The sequence below is a fragment of the Branchiostoma lanceolatum genome, chromosome 2, assembly GCF_035083965.1.
Source record: "Branchiostoma lanceolatum isolate klBraLanc5 chromosome 2, klBraLanc5.hap2, whole genome shotgun sequence".
NCBI lineage: Eukaryota > Metazoa > Chordata > Leptocardii > Amphioxiformes > Branchiostomatidae > Branchiostoma > Branchiostoma lanceolatum.
In genome coordinates this window covers 25,818,925-25,846,266 of record NC_089723.1, presented here as the reverse complement: position 1 = coordinate 25,846,266, position 27,342 = coordinate 25,818,925, and the positions used below count along the sequence as shown (strand labels likewise).

At 40.0% G+C, this 27,342-nt stretch overlaps 1 long non-coding RNA gene across 1 annotated transcript; it reads right to left on the bottom strand.

Annotated features, from left to right (window-relative positions):
* Positions 1–391: 391 nt before the first annotated feature.
* Positions 392–27,155, bottom strand: LOC136428215 (uncharacterized). Its single transcript, XR_010754595.1, has 2 exons — positions 27,025–27,155; positions 392–1,543 (listed from the first exon to the last, which is right to left on the bottom strand). It is a non-coding gene; the product is annotated as an uncharacterized lncRNA (long non-coding RNA).
* Between the last annotated feature and the right edge of the window lie 187 nt (positions 27,156–27,342).

The following is a 27,342-nucleotide window of genomic DNA, read 5'->3' as shown; positions in this document are numbered from 1 at the left end:
AAAGTTACATGTACATATAAAATAGACATCTTTCCACACTCTGGTGCATAAAATTTACAAATAAAACTCCTGCTTTTGCCCAATGCACTGGATTTTGGAAAAGGGTCTACTATCAAATGATTCCAAGAGAAAAGTCAGTGCCATATCATGTGATGTACATGTATGTAATTTCAAACCACAGAATACTATATTTATATATTCCCCTGTGATTTGAGATTATACACATGTTATACCATGTAAGATTCTTACCATGAAAGAATTCATATTTTTCATTTGTTACCTGTGTACAGTTTTTCAACTATCAGTTTAATATACAATTTCATAGAAAAACATGTTTTGCACCCATATCTGTTTATTACAATTTCGACCAACAAATAATAGAAACATCAGGTTATTTAAGGCATCATTTATTACACAAGGTTGATTGAAAATAAGTCTTTCCATAAACAACTTGGAAAACAATTGTCATGTATAGACAAAACACACACTGGTACAGGCACCCTAGCATAAACAAAAACACACTAATGCAAAAAATTATGCAAACAATGTGAATAATATTGTCTATCTCAGCCTTTCAACTGCCATCACTTGTCTGTTTAACTTGGTCAATATTTTCCAACAATATTCTGTGGGTAAGAGAAATTCGACTTAAATCACATGATTTGCCAGAACTTGGTCTTTCATTCTTTTCACTTGTAAGACTAAGAGCTGAGAAAAAATGGCAAAACTTGGATTTTAAAGTAAAATTTTCTGTTATATTGAAGAATTAGAAAGAACAACAAAACATTCCAGGGCAGGGCATTGAGGGTCAACCTAAAGCTTTTCCCAAACAAATGTATCCTTGACACCTCCCTCCCACAAAAAGTACTAAAGAGCGTTGACCTTTCACCGGCTCCCTGTTTACATGTTCAGGATATGTTCGAAAACATTTCACTCTGACAAAATGTATAGCCTGACAAAAACATGCTTGACCTGATCACACATGTTTGTTGTTCATTCTGTATCATAAGCTGTAAAAACAGGTCAATACTTCATTGTATCATTCCCTTGTTGCGCAACACACACACATTAGATTTGCCCTAGATACAGTATCCCACCACTTTCTCACCGGCAAAATGCCAAACCTCTATCTCCTCACAGGTCACTTGACTGTTCTATATTTTCCCCCTAGGCCAAGCCGATGCTTTGTTTTTCAGCCAAACCCAGTTGTTTACCGGTTTCTCAGTAGGGAAGACAACGTAAACACAGCCCCGTTAAACCCAACTGCGTCACAGAATAATTGTCCTCCCAACACACGTACACACTCCATCGGCCTGGGTCACGAGGCAAAACATGGCCTTATATGGAAAAGCGCATACGCAATACCTTTCATGACTGGGGGTGTGTCCTGAAAGGGGGTCTCCTATTGGGGCGTGTCGCCGGGCTTCCAAGAAGAGCTTGAGGGGAACCACGCAGGAACCTGCATAGACGTGGACAACAAGTGGACTGTTTCTCAAACCGCTGTTCGTCTGGTCACTACTGACACACAGTCCTTATATGGACCCTGAAAAACATGGCCAAGGAAACAGTTAAACCACAGTGATTCACTGGGGTAAACAGCTCACTTTTACACAGGGAGATTGTATCATCTCAGACATTACATTGTGACAGATGGGAAACTTCTGTTGACATTATGGAATTGTTGACAGTGGATTTATTTCTTTACTCAAGTCAAAAACAGGAAGCAAGGTACATGTGACACGGTAACACTGCTACCAAAGTTGACTTGTTATTGTGTCTTCAGTCCTGATTATCGTTGTACAGGTTACTGGGAATTTCCAAGGAAATATATATGGAAGTTATCTATTAAAACTGTTATGTATACCCAAAGAGTCTTAACGGTAACTGCTATACTATATAGTTCTTCTAGCTTGTAAAATTCATCAAACACAACATATTCTGGTTGTAGAGGACAAGTGCTGAGGAAAAATATGAAACAATAAAAAAATTCTACACCTTAATTATGAGTGTCAATTATGTTCTCAACATCCCTATTAAGCAATCACCAACAAAAGAAAGCATCCAAAGGTAAAAATACACATGGAGACACAAAGTTTACTAGACATATTCAAACTATTCACTACTGACTTGTATGTGGAGTAAAGGTAACACACCCCTTTTGGGGGGCGGGTCCCCTGTGATGTTTATAACTCTGCGTTGCGGAAATAGGTTCAAATGCACATCCTACATGCTGCGCACTGCCAGCAACAACATATTAGAATGATCCAGTCAAGGCTAACGTGAAGTAAAACATGTTCCCCGCTGTGATCACCTCGTAGGACACAACTACTAATGACGTTTGAACTGACCTTTTGCCATTCAACAAGCAATTTGTCATCCATTACACTCGCCTGTCATACCGTGTCAACAAAATTATAAGCTCTGACGAACTTGCTCTATCTAAGTAATTGGACATTATCTGCGACACAGATTTTCTAAATTGTTTGTCCTTCTATAGCCGTACAGACCAGAGCAGTTTCTTTTGATAGATCGAGAATTTGTTTTTCTTGCCAGGGATAGTTTGACAGATGGCCTTGTTCTTGGCATTGGGTGAAACTGGCAAATGTAATGTCATTCAACTACAGTGAAACATGTAGGCGCAGGTGGAAGTGCGCAGTTTAGTTTACAACAAAGAGCATACATCCGAGGTGAACATCATCACAGATACAGTATTCATGCATACATGTACATATGACACCCTTACGTATATAGCATTAGACGGTGCTAGAGTTATTCTGGGTGTAAGTAAACTGTAAACATAGACCTTCATGTACATTTGCCATACGCCCAGTTTGGCCTTGTCAAAAGATATCACTTTCCTGTCATTGAGAGTGAAGGGGCTTGGTATGATTTATATAACCTGACGCTGAGAGCTTTGAAACTAGCAAAATTTAATTGTGTCAGTATATATATATTGCCACAGAGGAAAACTACATTGTGTACCTGACATTTCTGAGCTGCGGGCTATGTGTACACTGTCTTTTACATAACAGGTGTCCTACAAGGTAACTGACCTCTTATCTATGTAAAAGGGCAACATCCTAGCTAATGCTAACTTATCCTTCATTCTGTCTTTGTGTTTAAGTTCTGCTGCAGCTGAAGCCAACACTCTTTGGGGTCATTGAATTGTAGAGTCCTTGAAAGCAGCCTAAGCCTGCGCAGGAAGGCTCTCCAGTTGCGTTTGTCAGAAGGAGGGGGGTGATTGGCTTTCTTCAAACCTGGCCAGGAGCCAAACAACCTGCGTAGTAGAAATTTAAGCACAGCTGATAGCCTCAAAAAGAGTTCTGTATTTCACTTAAATTCACTTATTCTAGTGGACAGTGTTTAATCAAGAAACATAAAACAAAGAGCCTGCAGTTATGCGTCTTGAAATAAAATTATTTTGTTTCATTTAAACAAAAATTGAAGTCAAGATAGAAATGTTCTCTAGGTTAATGACCCATGATTTGATTTGATCACACATGTTGGAGCAGAGTGTGCTGAATACAGTTTCACCACAACAGAATATCAAATATGACAATGATAGAAGAGCTGGAATAATTTTTCTGTCTACAAAATACTGTACATCGTAGTACAGTATACAGGGATAACTACTCTGATTCTTTATCAGTTAACTACAAATTTACATAATCTGGCTGGTGTAAAATGTAGGTTGAAAGGAAGGTGACATGAGGACACGAACTAATTTAAACACAATAGAAAAGTTACTCAAGGATAAGCTTTGTTAAGAGTCCACTGGATAAGCTTTGTTTACCAGTTGCTTGAGTAACTTCGATATCTTATTTAAGTTATTACCTGGATTTCCAACCTTCATTGACAAACCAGGTTATAATATCTCATACAATACATCTTGCTCTTCCTCTCTTGATTTTATGAAGAACAATCAATTTGCAGCTTGAAGCAAAATAGAATAAACAACCATGATGCAATCATAGATAAAAACAATAAATGACCAGTGTGAATGTATTGATTAACAACAGCAGCTTGTCATACAAATGTACATGTAAAAACACATTCTGGGTTTGTTTACAGGTTGAGTGCAATGAACTACACTCAACCATCCTACCCTTCCGAGAAACCCAACCCAAAATTGATTTTCATTTACTCTGCATGGAACCATGAGCGTAAATAAGACTGGCTGACAAATCATATTGCGGCGACAGTGCAGTGATAAGTCGTCTCTTAAGAGAGGGGAAACTTTTATGACTGGTGATTTATCAAATTGATAGTCAAGGTCTCCTGGAGATAATGACAAATACTGTCTGCGATTTCCTTTTTAAACTTGTTTTGCACTGAGCGATGCACTTGATGGATAATGATTTTATTAAGATCTACTTTATCATGAATAATATCAAGAATGGAAAGTAAACAAGTGCCTATTCTGTCGTAATCCACAGTGCATTATACAGATTATATGTAAGATATTGCATATAAATTCCATTTTGTTCTGTTTGGATAAAAGGTACATGTTAGCAGACAAACAGCTTTGTTTTTTTATTACTTTCTATGACTACTCAGTTCTTATTTCAGAAGTCAGTTATCAAGCTACAGATTTATTAGCTTACATAGCTTTAATGGCGTTTTATGACTTAATGATGTTGTTTTCAATTCTGACAATGGACACCTTTATTGTAATACAATGCAGATAATTAGATTCCCTCATGTGCAGGTAAGAAGTTTTTGTCCACAATGAAAGCAAAGGAAGTCATCAATTTGCCCCTATCTTTCTTTTAGTGTCAATAGCATGACAGAAATGATAGCAGCCTGATTATACAGTTCCACAGAAAGGTGTGGTCAGAACTTCCCATTCAACTTCCTCTTCTCAGAAACTCACAGGTAACACAAGCAATACAACAAAGGCAACCAATCACAGGCCAGGGATTTGAATATTGATCAAGTGGGCCACAGGAAGGGGAAACCAGAGTCCGGTCAATTGAGAAAAGGGGGCGTGTCTATTTGAACATGCTATGAGGTACTGTTAGTTACCTTTCTGGGTGTTTCCATTACAGGCAAGTCAAGCTGCCAACTGAAATTTGGAAAAATCAAACACTATTCTGCCAGTTTACAGTAGAAGTTAAAGGCTAAAAAATCGCCAGTCTCAGAAAGGCTTTGTAAACTGTTATTCAATCAATGTATATGGATGTTATGTAAATTGTTTTTAGTACACATGTTCTATTCTATAGTCTGTAAACCCCCTAGTAGGGGTATCCTACAGACATGTAGGCTGTTTCCTGTGACTGGACTTCCTCTGTGTTGTAAGTGTCAGTGGTGTGAGGTGTGATACCACCAATAAGATCTCGGCAGACAGAGTAAACACTGGCGAGCGTCCAACGTACATGTAGGTGGTGCGGTGAACGTACAAGGGGGTGTGGCACGAAACTCCCACTGTTTACACTGTGATACTGGGTTTGTTTGGTAGTCAATAAACTCAGTCATACTGCTTTCATGATGTAGTATCAGGATATATATACACACATAGAAAGCACTGATATTTCCTGTTTCGTAGGTAAAGTGAAAGAAAGATCAAAACACAAGGAAGTCCTCACCTAGCAATTAAGGTAATGAAGAGATATCTCTATGCATTCCTGGTTAAAGAAACAATAAAAAGCTTGGCTAAAAATCGTGTCTCTATCTCATATTTCAATGTGAAATGTTTTTACTTTGATACAACTGGTAGGCTATTCTGAGGCAAAAAAATTCATTTTACATAAGATCAACAGCTCTTCCATTACGTCACATTACATCAATCCAATTGACGTAACATTACATAAAATGATAAATCTAATAATGGCACCGAGTTCTTAGTGGTTCCACTTCCATATATAACAGGTTACCATATATAACAGGTTACCTTTCAGGAGTTCTCTTTTACGACCTCTTCTTACGTAAAAGATGACAGACTATATGTGTCAGACGACATGTCTTATCCAGGGCAATGTGCACTCTTCCTATCAAAGGTCAGTCTCAAATGTCAAACCGATCAGAAGTACACTCCAGTGCAAGCTCGGGCTTGGAAACATTACATTTTTGGCACGAATCCTCCCACCCCCTTCCCATTCACATGCAGGTCATGACGCAGTTCACCTTTAAATGCAGATACTGACGCACCTAAGCCATGTTTAAGTGCCACTTGTCATTCTGGCAAAGATTCTATACCGACATTGATAATTGAGTCGAACTTCAAAATGAAGAAATGAAAGAAATAGTCATTCACATGAACCTGACCTTCAGCAAAGTTAAGAGGTAAACCTATGACCTCTAGGTTCTAAGAATATGCAATATACTTTTCAAGTTGTGTAAGTTGTTATTGGTGTGCACTAGACACCTTGTTGCGTAACTTGTTATTGGTGCTAACCTGCTTATTTGTAGATACACAAGGATTTAAGGCATTTTGAAGTGATGACACAATTGTAAGTTCATGACGTTCACACTTATTGACCTTTCCAGTGCAGACTGCCTTGGTACATGCAATCTGATACCCTATAGGTTGTTGTGCTCTGACTTCAGTTGACATTGCATTTTTGGGACAATGTTTCCCTGCCTTGCAAATGTTCATCTGATTACCGAAAATTTCATAAGTATCAGCAGATCACATTGAGTTGGTGAGGAGCTTTACAAAAACCCATAATCGATTTTGACTGTTAGATTTGCCCAACAGCGTTATGAACCTTCGAACACTCTTTTGAACATTCAAAATAAATGATTATCGCCATGATCGAAAACAAGAAGTCATCCTGCCGGTAACTTGGAACAAGCCCAATTACAGGTAAAGGTAAAGGTGATGACAATGGAATGGGTGTGGCTAATGTAGCCAGTCTAAGGACAGGTGTTTCTTATCCTTGTTTCTGAAAACATTTGATTGTTATCATTTGTAACTTCCCAAAGGACATGTTTTATTTACACTGTTACACTTGTTAAAGACACTGGAACCAAAGTTTTACTATACAGTAAAACTTGAAAGAGAGGCATCTTGTCTTCAAACAGTGCTAAATTTCTCTAAACCTTAAGAATCACAAGCCTTCTTGGAACATCTAAGACAGGAGATACAAGTGAGCAGAATAGGAAGAAGCCAACAGGATTCACAGTTCAGGCACAACATGGGCGTTCACTATGGTTCAAGAGTTGGGAGGTACTGGGTGACCTGCCATATGATAATTAGTCATCGTGTGGCGCCTGTTTTCTGACCTCTTCTAATGAAGACACACGGGATAGCTTCAGGGCAGGTAAGCTGTCATTTCAGAACAGAGATATTCAGTACCTGGCGTGTGACCTGTCTTACACAAACTGTCATCCTGACACGTACACAAAAGGAGCGTGTCACAGTCACCTGTATGCTAATGAGATTAATGAAACCACCAATTACAGCGACTCAAATGAACTGCAAATACGCCACTAACAAAGAATATTCAAGTATGAACATGTGTGCAACATATGTCCTTGAGATACAAAGTCTCACAGGTCAGAAAATCTATATGTTTTCCTGATGAATTATCCCATATACAAACTTACAATACCGTAGGCAAAGACAAATTTTACTGCTTGATTTTGCAACATCAGCATGTATGTTTGTGTACACAGTAAGAGGTACATGTGTTTCTGAATTGATAATCCACTGTCATGGTTATGTCAAAGCAACAAGGTCTTAAGTCAATGTTATCTTCCAAGCCACAGGAGATAAACAGGACATCTTGACAGTCACATAATGTATTTGTACTAATCTTTTCTTTTTGTATTTGACAGATTTGTTTGACAACTTTCTGCTTGGATAGGGAAATAAAGAAATCCAATTGACAATGTGTGGCCTTGTGTAAGTTATTTCCAGCATTTGAATTATATAGATCTAGCTCTAAGTGAATTTGTCATCTATACATGTACTTATGATCAAAATAGACATGAGACACATGCATGAAGCAATATCCAGTAGATACGTGTAGCACAAGTTGCTATTGCTCTCATGCATGGTATATTTTGAAATCTGATCTTTCCGATTAAAGAGGGAAGTTATAGCTCATGTTTCCCTCTTGCATTCCAAAGCATTTTCTCTTTGAAAAATAAATTCAAACTGTTGTCATATTGAACATTGTAATTGCATTGCGCAACAGGGAGCAAAGTCCCGGGCAGGTACGGATTTGAACAGCAGCCAACGTGTGAGTCAGGTGTACAGGGCTGTACCTGGGAGCACTTTCCATTCAGCACCTGCCAAACTGCTGACACCTCAGTAAACCACACCCACGAATCTCGTGCCAGGTGGGACCAGGAGAAACAAAAGTTTGCACAAGTTCCCACCAGGTTTTTTTAACAGGTGGGTGTTGCAACTGTGACAAGATTTGACCTTACATGTTACCGATCTAAGCGTGGCATTGTGCTTGCGGATACCAAAATTTGTATACAAGCTCTGACGCACACCTAGGGGTCTTGTGTCATTGCATGATGCAACCACTGTGTAAGATGGTACATGTCAGCACATGTCAATCACAATAGGTCACGTAACATTTAACTTCTGAATGAACAGTTTAGGACAGAGCACAAAGAAGGATAGCACAGTCTGATATGATCTTGCTATGGGGCTTCTACACATTAAACCCTGCACCTGCCATTTGTTTTTATCTTGCAGCAAGGTCTAGATGGGACTTGACACACAAACAAACCTAAGCACTACTGAGGTTATTAATAGAAGGGTGACTCAGCCAAACTTTCCCAAACAACAGGGATTACAAAAAGTGATACAATCAACTAACATTGCAACATGACACCGTCACCATTGTATACAGGACAGGTGATTTGTTAATTACCTATTACCTCATGGGATAAGTATAAGCGCTGACCAGCCGTGCTGTTGCTACCCTCAATCAATATTTTGAGTTCTGTTGCTGGACTGTATGGATGAGGTCACACCCAGTGTGGTGATACTTGTAGGTGTGGTTTCCATGGCCTTGCGTGTGAGGACCAACATATGTGCTGCACCACACCTATTATATGGCCGCCCTTCCAATGGGTTGCGGAATTGAAAATGTGACTCTGCAATTTTGGGATTGGGCTTGCTTTATGTGTACAGGACTAACATAAACTTTGCCCCGGGAAACAGTGGCAAAGGGGCGTAGTCGACATTGCCCTTTCGGACAACTCCCACACAAACCCGTCAAGAACTACAGGTGTAAAGCAAGGGCTTTCCAAGAAAAGGGTGGGGACTTTCCTGCTTTGGGCTTTCAAAGTTAGGCATGGAAAGTCCCATACAACTTTTCACTTCCTCTTTGGTTACTTGGAAAGCTTTTCACCTGAACTTCCACCCAAGACATAACTCCTCTAAGAGTATGGCACAAAGGGCTTTGTGTTAATGAATGCAGATCGGAACACTTTCATATGCTTCTTAATGCTTCAGTGGTTGTCAACTTTTAACCTTTTGTTCCTTCTGACAGGAAGTCAAGTTTGACCTAGTGAATTAATTACCGGGAGACTCCAATGTCAAGTGTTACCTGGATTAACCAATATGTCAAGATTGGCTTTACAGTAAAGATACTAAAATTTTCTTTGAAAACAGTAACAAAAAGGAAACATGTCTTTACAGACGATATCATAATTTCATTCATTTACTTATGAGGAAAGAGTTTTAGTTTTTATATCATTCAAAGTTGAGATCAGCTTACTTAACTCTCTGCATTCAACTTGTACTGAGCCTCCAATTACAACTTCAGACGAACTAAAATTTTCTATACACTGGCCTGAAGTCAGCCCTGCTACAGTTTTGCCTTGGCACCGTCCAGATGCTAATCGCCAATTACAAGCTTGGCCAATTTCTTCTTCAATATACAGAGAGGAAAATACTTTTCATCATGTATGAACATAGCCCTTAAGTCACCAGAGGATTTAATTGTGCCATCTGTTACAACTAATTGTCATATCTAAGTATTGTCCTTTGTTATTCCAAGTAGCATGTGCATATGCCAGACACCTGCCCCAATTCCTGTCTCCTAGTTCAGTCCCTACACGTTTCCCTTTGCAAATCCAAGCTATGCAACCAAAGAAAGTTACTGAAAGTACAGTCAAACCTTTACAAGTCACCACCTATAAATAACGCATAAGGACCGCCTCGGCCAATGTGACCACTTTTTGGTGGTCCCTTAGATAATTTTTCCCATTGACACAAGCATTAAGAAGACCACCTGTTCACAAAGATAGGATCTTATCAATATCAGTCCCCTGAGTGGGCAGTTTTTACTGTTGTGAGGAATATAATGACATTTCTTGATATGACTTCTCAACACCTTGAGTGGAGTCCCACACACTTTTGTTTACCTGTGGCGTTCACTAACTTTTGGACTAAAAAGATTATGTCAGCTTTCGCCAGCTCGGGTTACACAATTCTTGCTGAAGAGCAGAAGGGACATACCAGGGATGCCAAAAATGTAGAAATGTTTAAACAGGGACAATCTAACCTGTCAGGAAGGAATGTCTGCCTCTCCGCAGGTAGTGGGTGAGTGTGTGCCATTCACTTTCCTCCAAGACTGGACAAATAGAGATGGGATGACGCAATCCAACAGGTATGAACACCTGACGAATGAAAACATAGGACAAAATGCAAGACCACAGGAAAAAATGTGGTCAGTGCTTACCTGCTACTTTTCACTTAAAACCATTATACAAGAAGGTCTCCTTTGCAATGTTAAGTCTATGACAAAGGGTACAGAATGAGCTATTAAGTATTGTCTTTCAGCTATGTAGTTTGGCTATGAAGAGCCTTATCTTATATTGATTCAAATGCTGTAATGATTTGAAATGATTGTGTGAGCATCTATGGAAAAAATGCTTTCCATAAACATTTCATAATGTAGTATCATTTTCCTTTTCAGGCATACAACTGCATCACAAACTAACTAAGAAATGGTTTTAGAGAAAGAGGATAAGGAAGATGCCTTTTCTTCTTTCTACATTGTAGATCTAACTAGATGTTAAACATAACAAAGGCTCTAGAAAAACATAACTACTTATGTCATAACGTTACTACATACATATACATGTACATAGACTTTCATCTTCCTTTCATTTGATATACACATACTGATTTTTCCCTTTTTTGAAGATCCGACTTATCCTTTACAAATAGGCTGAATAAAAAGATGATGATGATGACATTTTTTTTCATGTTGCATGTAAATTCCTCTGTTTTCCCTAAACAGCAACATCTAAAGACAAGGCTGACAAAAACTTCTAGGGGCTTGCAAACAATTCAAAGGACTTAAGTATAACATCAGGCTTAAAACGAACAATAGCCCTAACTCTCCCAGTAGAATACTATTATGGTGGGTGAAAACAGATGCTATCTTTCATCTGCAATAGAAAATGTGCAATATAGTACAAAATGAAAAGCCTTTGGTTGATTAAAAAAAATGAATGGAATGTGACCCACATCCCTGAAGGGACCTCGGGTATAATCTTGGGCTGTTCGTGCAACTGCACGGCGGCCTCGCCAAAGCACGCATTTTTAGCCAAGCACACCAAGTCACCCCCACTCTTCTCGATAAGTGTGTTGGGTTCTTGGTTGATATAGGAAAGAAAAATATATTGAGATGGGCAGAGCATTTTCAATTTGATTATATTAGCCAAAATTTGTCCAAATATCTATTGAGATTCACCACATCCGTGGAAGAATTGACATAACATTAACAGGTGACTTTTTCATGGTGTATTTGAGAAACCTGAGGTGTAGGGCTCTATTTCAAGCTTCCTTCTTGCCAAGCTTTATATCTTTTACATTTCCAAAATGCTTCTTTGAACAGGCTTTAAATTGTTTGGCTCAAGATATAGTCAGAAAATTACTGTCTAGCATTTTAACTGCTCCATCTAAATAGCCATAGCCATTTTTTTTCACCACAGGAAGGGGAAGAAACTTGACTGGTATAACTTAGTATAAGGGAAACTGGAACCGGGCAAACTTTAGACTGCCATGTAACATTTTGACAGTTCTACTTTTAGGTTTGTTTTTACACCTGGAAAATTGATTCCAACTTAACACAATGGCTCAACCCTGTACCTTTGTTCCATTGATAACAGACCATGAGTTGGTCTTTGTGGGGGGGCGTGGCGGTGACTGGGAGTTTTTCTGCACTGACTGTTTTCAGTATTGTAATCGCTGGAGTCACCCCGACATCGTTTCTTCAAAGGGACCAGCTGCTCATCAACATATTCACAAATTGCAGAGCTCCCAGTGAAAGACTGTAACTTGAAGGAGCCACCGCTCGAAGCCTGTGGCACAATGATGGATTTTAATAGGATCTAATAAGGATTTTCCCATCTCCTAATTGGCCATTCGCTATGAAAAGGTGCCCGCACGTGGCTGTAAACAAGGTGTACACGTTTGTAAACTGGTGCCAAGCTTTACCAGCAATCTCGGTCACCTCAATCCCATGATTTTTGTAATCGTAACTGTTAGCGGGGATTAGATAACAGCAAGCCCTTTCTTTTTTACAGCGAGGTTCTCTACACAGACCTCGATGGTCTTCAAATCACGACAACTACAGAAGCAGATGTCAAGCAATAAACTGGGATAAGTCCTTTACTCATTTCTGAAAGCGAAAAAATGGACTGCAAGTTAGTATCGCAGACAGACTAGTAGTATGTACATGTAACATACAAATGTACTGCAGTAGAATTCCTGATTTCTGGATATGAAGAAGAAAAAGAAAATTCTTGATCTATCATGGATGTACTATGCTTTAAACAGTAAGCCTGTAGAATATTGCATTGCTGTTGATGAGTTCCCCAAGGCGTACTTATGCCTTAGAAGGTTGTAATAGAAACTGAAATGTGTAAGCAATGAATAACTTTTCCTATCTTAGGCCCAATTTATACAGAGTTTTTTCAGATATCTAAAAATCCGCCGACATCTGAGCCTTAGATATCTGGACGCATTTATACACACCGACAGGAAGTACCGCAGGACTCACGCAGCGCGCTGATTGCACTCGTGACCCTATTTAACCTTTTGCGCGCGTTTCAAAATGGCGGGAGAACCGCCTGTGTTTTTCGTCATGATGAATATGGTATTCTTTCTTTATCTGACTCGCGTGTGGCTTAACATGAGGCAGCAAGCAAGGGTTGAGCGTAAGAGGCGTTTGAGGTACCGGGGAAGACGACAGCGACCGGTCAGAATCAACGCTGCGTTCCTACTCACTGCCCTTGTCGTGGCGGAGGGGGGAGGGCCGATCCACCGAACGATCTGGCATCACGAAAGAAGTCTGTCGTCCGTTTGGGAACAAATGGTCCTTGATGCTAAGAAGTTTTCCCGCTTTATCGCCCGCCAAATATGCAAACTAGCGTGAACCCCGACCTCCAGATGTCTACTACGCGACACATTCTGTTTAGACGTCCGGCTGGAGCGGTCGGGGACTCCCGCTGAGTTGTCGGGCGAATGCTTCAGAGTGGTCGGCTGAAATTTTCCCGACATCTAAAAAAACCCTCATTAAGACCATAAAATTCCTGTTTAGACACAGAAAAAAGCTGTCGCCTGGCAGATATCTACAGTCCAGATATCTAGAAAAGCTGTGTCTAAATTGGCCCTAAGCTTCATGCTTTTTACAGTTCATTGACAATATTGAATTTTGAACAACAAAACAGGCACACAATAAATGTTACTCAGTCATGGATCAACTGTGCTAAATGTAAAAAAAACATGATCCTGATGAGGATTACTGGTATCCTAGCAATGCGAACAATGGAAAGTAAACGTTTCTAAGTAGGATTTCATCCTGCATGTGTTTGCTCAGTCAAATAGAAGGCACAATGCTCAAGTGGTGTACTAGAAGGCTGTGAATGAAAAGGAAACATGTTATCAAAGAAATATTGAGGAAAAATTTTAGTACACTAGAAAGGATCTATTGTACAAATGTTTGTTCATGCATGTGTAACAGAGAGTAAAGTATGACCATACACATATCATATGTAAAGGTTTTTAGCATTCTCCTTATATAATGAAGGCATAGGCTTCTTGCGGACCTATACAAAGGGTACAGTGGGTGGGGCAGGTAGATTAACACAGGAGCTTATGGGATGGGGGTGTGGTCTCTCTTTGCTTACTTACATGTGTTTTGGCCCTGAGAAACGGTCTACCCTAGTATGAAGGTGTAATACTACAGACTAGCTTTAATGGAGTAAGAAGCCAGGTATCCTTTTTAGTTACTACTGTGTTGTCCAGTACCAAATGATCCCTGGACATCTAAGACTCAGCTTCAGATCAAGCACTGAGATAAACTTGTCAAAGGTTTGGCATTTCGAGGGGGGCGAATGGCCACATCAAAAGAAGGAGGCAGAAAAAAAAGAGACAGACGGCGCACATTCAAACAGCACCAGCCCTGTTCTGGTCTTACACCGATTCTCCTTTTGAGAGTCTTTGTCTTCCTCTCCTCCTCCTGTTTGGAGAGGTCAGAAAATAAACACACTTTCAGGGGGGATTTGTCATGCTCCGGGCAACAGGGCAGCCTATGTCTTGTTATGGTTGGTGCAGGAGAAGTTTGCTCTATCCCAGTTACCCAAGAACTGGTTTCTAAAGCAGCATCAGTCAGGTGGCTAACACTTGAGCTCACTGGAACAAGAAATGGGGTTTCTAACATCTGTACCCCAAACATGCTTCTTCGCATTTCGGCAACAGACCATGCAAATGTCAGACAAGTGTTTCAATACTACCTTTTTGCACGCTGGACTACCTGTTATGGCAACTGTCTAAATCTATGGGATCCAGACTTTGCCTACAGGCACAATCTGATACCACCACTTGTACATGTACATGTATATAACAAGGCCAGGCATAATGCTAATAAGTCTAACATTTGTATAGTGACTTGGCATGAAACCAAAAAGAAGACTTCGAAAATTTGTCTCATGGCAGAAACTTAATTCTGCTAATCAGTATAGTGTTCCTCAAAGCTACATTTAGTATGCACCATTGTATAGTCTATCTTTAGCTAAATCTAGTGAGTACAAACATATTATCTTAGAATGATAATCTCAGTTCCCCTTAAGACAGCCTCTTAAGACAGCCTCTTTGATTCGGATTAGTAGTGTGCCTTTAATCCCATCTGAGACCTTTTCTTTGAGGAGAAGTGTTTCAAAGGAAACCAGCAGTATTTCATGTTAGTCAAAACAGGAATAGCTACGGCCGCGTGGCGCGTTGGATACACCCGATCCCTCGATCTCGGAAGTTAAGCAACGCGCGGTCCGGACAGTGCTTGGATGGGAGACCAACCAAGGACGTCCGGATTGCTGTAGCCTCACGAAGCTTTCCACGAAATCGTCTTCCGGGAGGGACGTAAAACGGGGGTCCCGTGCTCGAGGAGGTGCCTCGAACACGTTAAACAGCCTCATTACCCTACACATTGGGTACCTGCCTGTGGCACTGGCTGCAAATACACCTGATATTATTAACAGTCCAAGGTTATATGATCACTATGGGAATGATGACAGGGAAACAAACTCCTTCCATAAAAAAAGTTTCCCTTTAGAGAGAACATGCCCAATTTAGATTGTGATCTAAACGGAGAGAACCTTTTCCACCTGAGGAAGCATACATGTTCTAACTTGCCCACTGTACGATAATAGGCTAAGGTATCCATTTTTGAAAAAAATATTTCATGTCCTGAAGGCGAAAAACATGACAAAGCCAAACCCAGCCACCTGAGTATACTGTCCAAGTACTTGATAACAAAAGCAAAACCTGTAATCTTGCTTGCAGTTAAAATAGTCACTGTCCTATACTGCATTCTGACTGAATGACAGAGCTCCTGTGTGCCCAGTCACTGCTACTTGAGACTGATGAACAATGTTGCTCTCCAGTCATTGGATATCTCTTCAGTGAAGAACAAATTTGTCTTGATCTCAGAGATAAGACTACTAGTAGCCACTGTATCCAATTACTGGCCTTGCATGGGAATGATGGTATCAAATGTCTTTTGGGGCAATCCGTTTATTCAACGACTTCAAACCAACAACAACCATTGACATTTGCAAATGGGAAAATCACACCAATACTTCTTTGGCAAGACTTGCTTGACTTACGTGTAGTAGTTCAAGGGAATAAATTAATCTCTTTGAAAATCAAGAAAACTGAAGATGATAACAAATGCTACCAGCTCCCAACAGCTCTGTAGACCATAATGGTAGCATTCAACATGTCAACATGATCTCTGGGCACAAATCATATTTTCACAGTCTCCAATTTCTGGGGGATTTCTTGGTCTAGTAGGTTTTAATAATGCAGCATATTGTTCAAGCCTTTGGCAGTGTAATCAATTACAGTTCCACAAATGCTCTCCTGTGTCCCTTTCCAAATCAACTTCAAAACCCTTAACGAACTATCGTTAGCACAAATTTATCTTCTCAGACATGACAAAACACGTATTATGATTTATACCTCTGTTTCTTTTTTTTCTCCAAATTTTTATTCAACATAAGTAAAAAACATACAAAGACCAAGGAAGTCTGAGCTCTGGTCAGCTGTGTACACAAATTAGCTGAGTTTGTTAGATCAGTAATCCCCTTGTCTCGAGGACCTTAGTGGTTGAGTTCCAATATGAAGAAAGCTGACTATTCCCATGCACAAAAGATGCCATGGTATAGACATTCAATGGACCTCCTCCCAGATATATTTCCCCTCCCCATCTATATACAATGATAATATCATGCCATGCTGCCAAAGTCCATTGTGCTAGTACTAGTACTACTGAAATCGAAACTGGATGAACTTTTCAAGTATGTATCCTAGGGATAAAAAGGAAATGCAAACTAAAGACATGCCACAAGCAAATGCTAAAAATGTACTCCGACAGCCTTGCTATTTTTCTTGGGATCCCGCTAAGCTAACTTGGCCACAGATCGATGTACATGTGCCTGCCAACTGATCCTGTAACATAATTCACCACACATTAGTGGGGCTTTCCAGAACTTATGCCGCTAAGAAAACTCTGAAGTTGTCGTGTCATTTTCTTTTCTTCTTTTTAAAGTATTTCTTTTTCTGGCCCATGCTTCTTTTTCCTGACATTTCACGCAAATATCAACTATAGGCCACAGAGGCAGGCAATGCATTATAGCATTCAAATTCAAGGCTTTCTGAACGTCGCTATCCCTAGCTGTAACTGGTTTTGTACAATCTCCCCTCACAATCCATTCCAGTCTGTTCAACTTAGTGTATTACATATACTTTTTACATCACCGCTTCAGGCAATAATGCAGAAATATTGCAGGACAATAGAAGATATGCCAGAGACAAAAGCAAAACACCTTGGGTCATGACATTCTGCCCTAGCAGTGCACCCTGCCCTAGACTATAATCATATAGACCCGGCTTGGATACAGACTCCATAACAGAGCTACCAGTCCTTTCTCCCGGGAATAACCCTGCTATAATGCTCCTCTGTGTACACATGGGGTACTTGATACCCCTCTTTTTGAGCCAGGTGTGCACCCTTAAGGGACCCAGACATGCCACACAGAGCCCCTCCCACTTGTCTCAGTCACAGGGCTGAATGCACCAGCATCACCCCTACAGCCAGTCTTACTCAGGCATTACAGCATCAGTCTGGTTCACAAAGGGGTTAACGCCAGGTTAAAAGCCTGCCTACATGCACCAAAGACAGAGCTCCAAGAGGCACCTCACTTCACCAGCATTGCCAGACAGGCTACACGTGTACCTGTGATTCATCATGCATCATCTCATGACTTGTCCTAGTCATGAGCCACAATGTCCTGCCACTTAGGATTTTCTCGGGTACATAGTGACGAGTCATAAAGCCAGTTTGAAATGCTCCAGTCTCAACTTAAACCAGTGGCTTAAAACATCTTGTCTTTCAACACAGCCAGTCCCTGTCACTGGAGAGTGGGTAAAGTTTGTTTTCATGGCTATGGGAGACACAACAACTGCCAAGCGATCTGTTGCCATCTTGAAGTCAGAACCACCATCGAGGAAAATTGATGATGGGGCCCTTTCTGATTGTGAGCTTGCCTTTCCCTAAGTGCGGGGTGAAAGGGGTTGTACAGACACATTTTTTACAACATACCTGTATTGTCTCTTCTGTTAGCCCTTTAACGCAGGGGGAACTTGATCCTCTTTGTACCTACCTGTATGAAACAATACCCTAGCATAACCTAAATATTTGGACCGCTGGTGTGTCGCTTTCCAGGTTGAACTTTTCGTTGCACGTGCACGACGGAGGGTCAGAGGACAGACCGGGTCTTCCAGTCATAACAGTGGATTTGTGGCATGCAGCTGCATGGTCCACAAAAGGGATTGACTAACCCCACATGTGGTACAAAGGACAACTCATATCTCTCCTTGCCTGACCTGGCTTTAGGTCATGTCTGGGCAACTCCTATATCAGATGTGAGCAAACAAATTGTTAATGGGAAATACCTTATGTACAATAGGTCTAATCTTTTCTTTATTTCTGCTTTTTCAGAGCTAGCTTGCCCATTGGATCCCTGATATAACAGACTGGGACTCATTCCTGTAGCAACAATGTAGCCCTTTCTATTTCACCTAAATTTGAAACTTAAAGTTTATCAATACAGCACAATTGAAAACAATGCATAAGAACCCTTTGTAAGGCTTACAATCTTTTACCAGGAGCATTCAATGCATACTGGGAAAATACATATGTATGATTATTTGGAAATAAAATACAATGCATACAATGAAAACATGCGTCTATTCATATTTGGCTATAACAGTCATCTTTATCCCAGGTAGAATCAACTTTGGATGGGTTTTATGACAAAGTTTTCTGCTAATCTGCCATCACACGGACAGATGTCTTTTAACAAAGCCCAAACCCTTCAAAACAGTACAGGATTTTTCTTCTAACGGCTCTCTAGTGAAATGTGACTTGGAAAAGGGAAGACTGCCACACCCACCCTGACCCACAAGTACAGCCCCACCCCCTAAAGATAGCTCCTGTTGCCAAGGGCCAGGCCATACAAGTGCCCAGCATGCATGCATCACCACAGAATGGGCAGCTGTTCTCACCTAATTGGGACACTTTACACAACACCCCTATAGGGTGCTAGATGTCTGGACATTGAAAAAGGTCACCAACTTGCCAGATGCGTTCTCTAGTTGGTGTAGGACTGTATCAACATGACCAGACTCAAGACACATACAAACCAACTGTTTTCATCAGCGGAACTTTCATTTCTAGGGTTACCGGGAACTTGTTCCTATTGATACTGACAGTCTGTATGTAATATAGAGGTTAATTTCCCTCAAGATTTACTTTTAATGAACATGATGAATTATAGTAATAACTTCTATGCAAACCTACCAATCCATGATGACTCCAATTTTGATAAAACTGTTATAACTTAGATTGACATATATGCAGACATATGAATTATGATACTGATAGTAATCTGACAAACATTTTCTAGTGATTGACCTAATAAAATGACACTAATACAACTTGATATACTCCCAGAAATCTATTGTACTAAAATGCAAGTATTTTGTCATTTACCAAAGCAAAAGTAAATAGAAAATCAAATTGCAATTCAATAACAGGAGCTGAGTACTAAAAGATAAGGTAAGAAAACCCTGTTGTGGGGCCTCATCTTTTATGGTAGTAGACTCTACAAGGGAAAACTCATGCAATTCTTGTGAATCATTCTTGACTGGAAGAAGCAGCTTTCTGATGAAAAGACTGCCAGCAATGCTTATAATACCAACTTAATGACTGAAAACTACAAGGCAGATAGGAAATGCAGCAATTACAAGTTACATGTACAATGTATCTTACCTGTTTCAAAACTCCATAGATCTAATGCTATCAAATAACACTTACTGTACATTCAAAAACCATTTAAATACACACTTCTTTCTGTCAAATCTGTACATTGTACATGTGCGAATTTAAATAACACTTAGAGTCTACTTTGTAGTACTTTTCCCAACCGAATGTCAATCAATCGTTGGACAAAGGAAAGACACATTGTCGTCCAATTAGTCATTGCCTCCAAACAATGGGCATCTTTGCAGGGACTAATATTGTTCTGACTTCACCTGCTCAAATGGATGATTGCTCAAGTAACCATGAAAGCACAGTGCTGAGTAGTGTAGGCCGGTGGTGGGACCACACAGAGCTGAATGTTACCTCTGTTTGTGGAAGTCTGTCAACCTCTACCACCTTCTCATATTTGTGGTTGGCCGATACCCTGGCAGGAAGAGTTACATGGTATACATTCGGCACCAAACGCTGACACCAGACTATTTAGAAAGTGACTCCAGAAGGGACCACACACAAGTTGGTAACTGGCATATACCACACACAGTGGGACAAAAGAACTAATTAAACTATTTGTTGTTGATGATGATGTTGCAGAGCAAATAAGCAGCGACCCTGTCCTGTTTTCTCGAGGCAATTTGACTTGACGTCATGTAATTAAAAGGTCAACAATCAAACTACTGAAACCGCTGAGAGATGATTTAATAAATCTTCCCATGATACTATATATCTCACATGCAGTTTACATACATTTGTATACAGATATAAATATTACACACATTACCTGCAAGGATATCTATGGCACAGATTTAGATTAGTACAATTATTATCTTTCTAAGGACTTAAAAATCCTTATCCCATAAAAGTACTGGTATAATCTAAAGTTAAAGGTAAGGGACAGACTGATAAAGCATGCTTATAAAGTGGCATCTTTTCATTGTAGCCAGAAAATTCAAGTTCATGGACTACGTTTGTGTACATGTAGTTCCCAAAAGATTACCATTTTCTTTATAATCCACATATCAGTGCTCCACAATGTGAGTCCCAAAACAACTTTCTCCGGTTCTGTTTCAAAATAACTTTCTCCAATAACACATATGACTTGTTTTATTATATGAAGATACATTGTGAAGGCTCTACGAGTATGACATGACGAATTTTTAGTTTTCCCTACAAGATTCCAGAGTGACTTGACACTCATTTGTCTGTACATCCGTCTCAACAGGAAAGCAGGACACTTTCATTACCCGGCAATTTCCTCTGATCATCTACTGCCTTCAATTGCTCAGCTATTGACATACAATTTCTGCTTACGTTCAAGACCCAGGAATAGAACTTTTATTTCAAATAGAAAGTCTGTAAATAGAAAGTCCACAGGAGTTCATTTTCAAATGAAGTGGGTGTTCAGCAGCTTGGCTGTCTTTTTAACCTCTGGTAATATCTTTCAATGCATCTCCCATTCATGCAAATTTGGAAAGATGACTTTCAAAACAGTTTCATCAATGGAAAAGATGGCATCCTAGTCTGGCCCCAAAATACTGACCATGGTCGTCCCATCACAAACACATCCTCATCTGAAATGGTTTCTGCACCGCAATGTTATGGTGCACTACAAAAACTGACATGACCCCACTTCCCCCCAAAAAACATTGAAACTTCTGTCCAGACTGATCCATGTGTCACATGAGGTGAAGGTAAGTTCCTCCATCATACTCATAGTAAATGTAGACCCTGACTTAAAAGTAAGTCTAGATGCCAATGTATTGATCCATATAACCTCAATCAGTCAGTATTGACCATGGATAAAAATCCTACTTCATTGACAATGACATTGATGTATCCTACTGGAATAGCATGCATCCAGAATCACAGGACTTCAATCAGGATGACTGGATTAGGCCTGTCAATACTGGCTCCCAGAAGTGTTTAACATGCAACAGAGAAGCCAGACCCATGTTCTGGGTGAAGGCCAAGAATTATGGAGGTACATGATGTAGTCACAGTATACAGGACATGGTCCTAATCAGAAAGTGCAGCAGACCCATTACTTTCTCCCTTTAGCAACACATAATTGATGACCCTGGCACCTACATCACTGGCCTGACAGCACCTTCACTAATCACTCTCTGTCGGAGACATGCATCAGCACTTGGGATTTATGTACCTTGTCCATGGATCTGGGAGGAGCCGCTAAACATGACTAGTTTCAAGGCTAACCAAATACAGCGAAGACACCGATAGGTGCATCTCAGCAGAAAGTTAAAGCCTCGGCACATGTCCGAGCTTTTGTTTGTGTCTGAGGTGTGCTCTCTCACCTGGAAGGCAGACGTCTGACCTGTTGTCACAACAAAGGATCTGACAAGGCTGACAAGTAATGCTCAAGTGGTAAAACATTTACTCTGGGCTAAAAGTCAGGCCATATCAATTTCATTATTTGGTTTTCAGATCTACAACTCCATGACATCCACAAATGTAAGGTGGAAAGTCTTTTAAGGCTTCTGGAAATAACAGTACTATACGTACTCTATAGTCTATATATTCATTTAGCTTCACAGTGATTTTACTTTGTAGTAGGAGGAGAAAGGAAGTTTTTAGTGTTTTGCATTTGCAGTTGAAACAAATCTGTAATACAGTAGTAATATAATATAATACAGTACAGTGAAAACACATATCCGTTGTGTCATGAATTCGCAGCGGAGACAACGAAAATAAAACTACTGCAAAAGTTCCAAGATTTTAGGTGTTACAACAGTGATCCAGCATCCTTAATATAGTATTGTTTATCTCTGTCGGGAACGGGTTTTCTGCGCGTGAAAAATTTGCGCGTGAAAATTTGCGCGTGAAGAATTTGCGCGTGAAAAAATAAATTTCTTTAAAATGTGTCAGAAAATGTGCAGTATAATTTTCTTAGACAGGAAAATGTGATCCCATCATACAATTTTTCATCTGACACCTGAATTTATGGTTTGAAAACTTTTGATTTTTTAGTCCCTTGGGAATAAGTCCCTTGGGAATAGTTAAACTTTTTGGGGCTTGAAACCTAAACATTTGAAAATCACTTAAATCTTTAAGAAATACATAGTCAACTTACTTATATAAGGTTTTGTATTGTAAAATGTAACTATTTGAAGCTTTTCTCCATTCTATTAGCCTAATTTAATGTTTTCTCATGCAGTTTCTTTCACGCGCAAATTTCAAACTTTTTTGCGCGTGAAAACATAACATTTGGAAATCACTTAAAAATCACTTGAAGATTGAAAGAACAACATTTTGAACTGTAGAATGCAACAATAAGATACTTAATTCCATTGTGGGTCATCTCATTTAAGTTTTAAGCTTAAAACCTCCCAAAAGGTTTTAAATCCCTTGGGAGTCAGCTTAGATATTCCCAAGGGACCTAAAATTCAAACCCAAAATTCAGGAAACAGATGCAAAATCATATCATGGGGTAACATTTTTCTGACTAAGAATTTAGTAGTGCACATTTTCTAACACATTTCTTGAAATTTATTTTTTCACGCGCAAATATTTCACGCGCAAGTTTTTCACGCGCAAATTTCTCACGCGCACAAAACCCCAACCCATCTCTGTCAACTCTTTGTAACATGTGTATTATCTTGATGACTTTTCTGTCTATTGACTTTTTGACATCTGATTGTTTCACTTTCTCTCAAGTTTAATGTAACTTTTATGCTCACTTCACTTTACTTTAATCATCCTCTAAACAAGTGTGCAAGCTCGTTAGACTAATTAGGTACTTGTTGCACTCTCAAGAAAAAATCAGTTTGGCCTTCTTCAACAGTCCCGTCTGCACAACTTACATGTACCGTAACTAGTGTAAGCACTATGATTTCCTGTGTCCTTTTTATTGCAATCGTCACTTAAACTTAAAGCAGACCTTGTAGTTGCACACCATCCTTCCAGTTGATTCATACAGGAAGAATACATCCTGTGTAAGACATAAAAGCCCCATAAGGGGGTATGTACTTGGTTTCCTTTACTACACTTCCTCCATTACACCCAAGGCTAGCCTTATAGGATGGGGCTACGACCTTGATCAACCAAACGCTTTTTTCCAACTCCTGTTGAACAAATCCTAATTTGGAGGGAAACCACTCTAAAAGAGTTGGGTTGAGTCTATTCATGGACAATGGTATTTGGAGTTCTTTCATAAAGGATTATCTAATGCCATAGAAAAGGCCTCTGCAAACAGAGAGTGAAAGTGAAGGCCAGGCAAGCTTGAGTGGAATCCTTCCATGCAATCCCAAAAGATCAAGTCCTCCTCAGTTTTGAATACATACAATGGAACAAGAAGCCTTTCAATTTTTCAAGGTACCAGCCGGTATATTATATTTGCTTCACACAGTTCTACCATTAAAAGAACTTATATAATATAACAAAACATCCATCTTACCAAGGAGGTTATATGATCTTATACAGGTATATAGTATCAATATGTACACATAGACTAGAGGCACTTTTCATGAATACCAATGAATGAGAAAGTTTCCCAAAATGATGGTTTAGAAATGCTGATGTAATGTTCATTTCCAGGTCAAAGCTGTGCCAATTGTTCCATCTATCCATGTCAATCATTCAGCATTTTTGTCAGTTTGCTTAGAAATATCTACTTTTTTCCAACCTTGCAGTCTTAACTTTTTTTCCATTCTTACATCCCCATTATGTCAGATGTACATGTCATTTTGTCAGATGTACATGGATACTGGTTACATATAACAAGCACTCAATTTGACAGCAGTTGACCACAGTGAAACAAATACTTGTACTAAGTGACAAAGGGACACACTAAAAAGTGTAAGTAACTTGTTGATTACTGGCTAAGGTCAAGGAAGTATGCTGACTTTAGCATGACTTTCACACAAGGGCATTTGTTTGACAGACTGTCTTTTTTCAGGCCCAAACAAAGAGAGCTAAGCAGCAGAACTTTCCTGTAGACTATGAAGCACAAATACCTGTCTGAGTACTTAATTCAGTACGACCTTGACTACTAACTCCAAGTGCACCTGTATTTCATTAGATGGGCATGAAGTCATGATCCTATATATAGCACAACTGGGAGAACTAGGTAAACTCAACAGCTGACCTTAGAAAAAGTATAGTACTCACTTTCTTTCCGATTTTAGATTGCATGCCTCACACATGGTGTCAATTAAACCTAGTAATATGAAAAAGATTGATAGATTATCTGCTTCATTCATGTCAAGTACTGTTCAAAATACTAGTAATTGGGACTTAATCATTAGTCATCACAATCATGCCATACATTCGTTTTAGAAGAATACAAGGAACAAAATGTGCAACCCATCGTATTGACTTTGTAATGCCAACCAAGATACCAATAGAAGATTTTCTAAAGTCTGTGTCTGAATGAACAAAAGAAACTAAGATAATATAATATATCAGGTGTATTTGCAGCCAGTGCCACAGGCAGGTACCCAATGAAGAAGACTTAGCTGGTATTGGCTGTTCCTGAAGTAAGTAAGCCAAAGAGACACATTCCTGTGAGTCAAGACAATCAGCCTCAACCTACATTTCATCCCCGAGCTTAGATATACTTTCCATAAGTGAAGTCAGGGGACCTTGGCCTATGGCTGGACACTGGGTAACCTTGGTCTTCAAACAAGAACTCTAGAGGAACTGACATATCCCCAGGCCGTTTAACGGCCACGCTATCTCACTGCCAGAACATAACAACCCAGAATAATAGCTGTGCTAACCTTGGGGGATGGCAGCAGACCTCTGTGATTGTATTTTGATATGGTGTGCACGAGAGCAATAACACTGCAGAGCACTGTGAAGTGATTGAGTTTGAAAAGCTGGTGATTTGGACCTCTTCCCACTTTGCACCTGCTGGTAACTCAAGACGGACTGTACGAGGAGAGTGGCAGGGCTGGGGGCTGGACCAACTTGACCTTCAGCACAAAGTTTGACAGTCAGGGCGTGAAATTGCCAGAGGAAATGAACCGATCAGGGATCCCTCAGACACAACAAACCATTAGGGATGTCTGAAGGGCTCCCCTTCACAACCTGTGGCAGTATGAACTGTCTAAAGACCACAACTCCTCCCACTCTAGTTGGTCTAGTCAATGTCAGATACAAGTACATTCAGTCTTGTGTTACAAAGACCTTGAACAAGGGCGGATGAGGACAGGGGGTCCCGGGACAAAGGAGTCATGGTCAAGTGAGATTAATGAAGTGTAACTACTTAAAACAACTACAATTTATCACTGTCATCTGTGTGTCTTTGGCTGATGCCTTTTAGCTTCATTGTAAAGTGTTACGTACCGCCCCATTTGTACATATAAAGATACTCAATGTAACCATATGCCACTGAAGACAAAATAATAATTAGATTTATGCCCCACTCCATTTACACAGCCCCACATGATAAAGACTGGCACTGTAAACATATGCCACTGTAGACAAAATATTCATTATCCTATAGCTTTAAGGAAAAAAAAAACAACGACCTGACAATTAAGTGACATGTCACAATCACACCTAGCTTGACTTCAGTGTCAATGCATGTATATGTCTGATGTGTCTGTTGTTTATGATAATATATTTCCGGTGGCAGAGACATATGATACTCAGAGAAAATGCTTAAGATATGATCAAACTAATAATTTCCCTTGCAGCGGCCCCTGAACAGGTATCCCTGACAAGGCGGCCAGACAAGCCCGGAAGGAAGGAAATGCCGTGTCGGGAACAGGCTCTACTGGTGAGCCCGCTGTGCAGTTATCGATGGACCTGACCGCAACACATCGCCGCAGGACCCGCCATCAATACAATCTTTACTGGGAAAACATGACACGTATTCTGAAAAATCGGGTAGAATCGAAAGGACAGGTTCCACACGCACGCCACGTCAGGTGTGATGACGATGCCTTTCCACGCACTAATAAAATTCCCCTGCCCACTTTAAAGTGAACTCTAACCAGTCATTGTCCAGTTAAAACCCCCTGCCCACTTTCGTGACGAACTCGATTGATCTAGAAGTATGATTCATCGTGAATTTTGTTTTCCACCTGACGAAAAATGGCAGATGGCCAAAACGTGAAAAACATGACAAGAGCCCAGACATGGCAACGGGGTTATCTTGGTGTCGCACGCGAAATCGGGCACTCAGCGGCGGACAATGCGCAAAAATAGTTAGTGGAAGGCTTCAGGAAGTGTGCAAAGTTACAAGAACAACACCCTCACTCACTTGAAGTCCAGAATTTGGCCGCTTGAAAGGGATAGTCACCACCACAAACAAGTCGGACACTGAAAAAATACCTAAGTGCTGATGCATTTCCGGTTCGGATTGATAACTTCAAAACGACAAAGTCCCTGACTTTAAATCATTTATCCTCCTCATCGTCATTTTTTCTTGATTAAAAGAAATCGAGGTAATGTAAAATTTAATCAGTCATCATATCCTTCAGACATATTCTCACATTTGCTGATAACTGTAAGATAGATATTTCCGAGTAGCAAGGACGTTTTCCGTGTGGGTGCCGTCATTTGGAAGGCCAGTTGACCC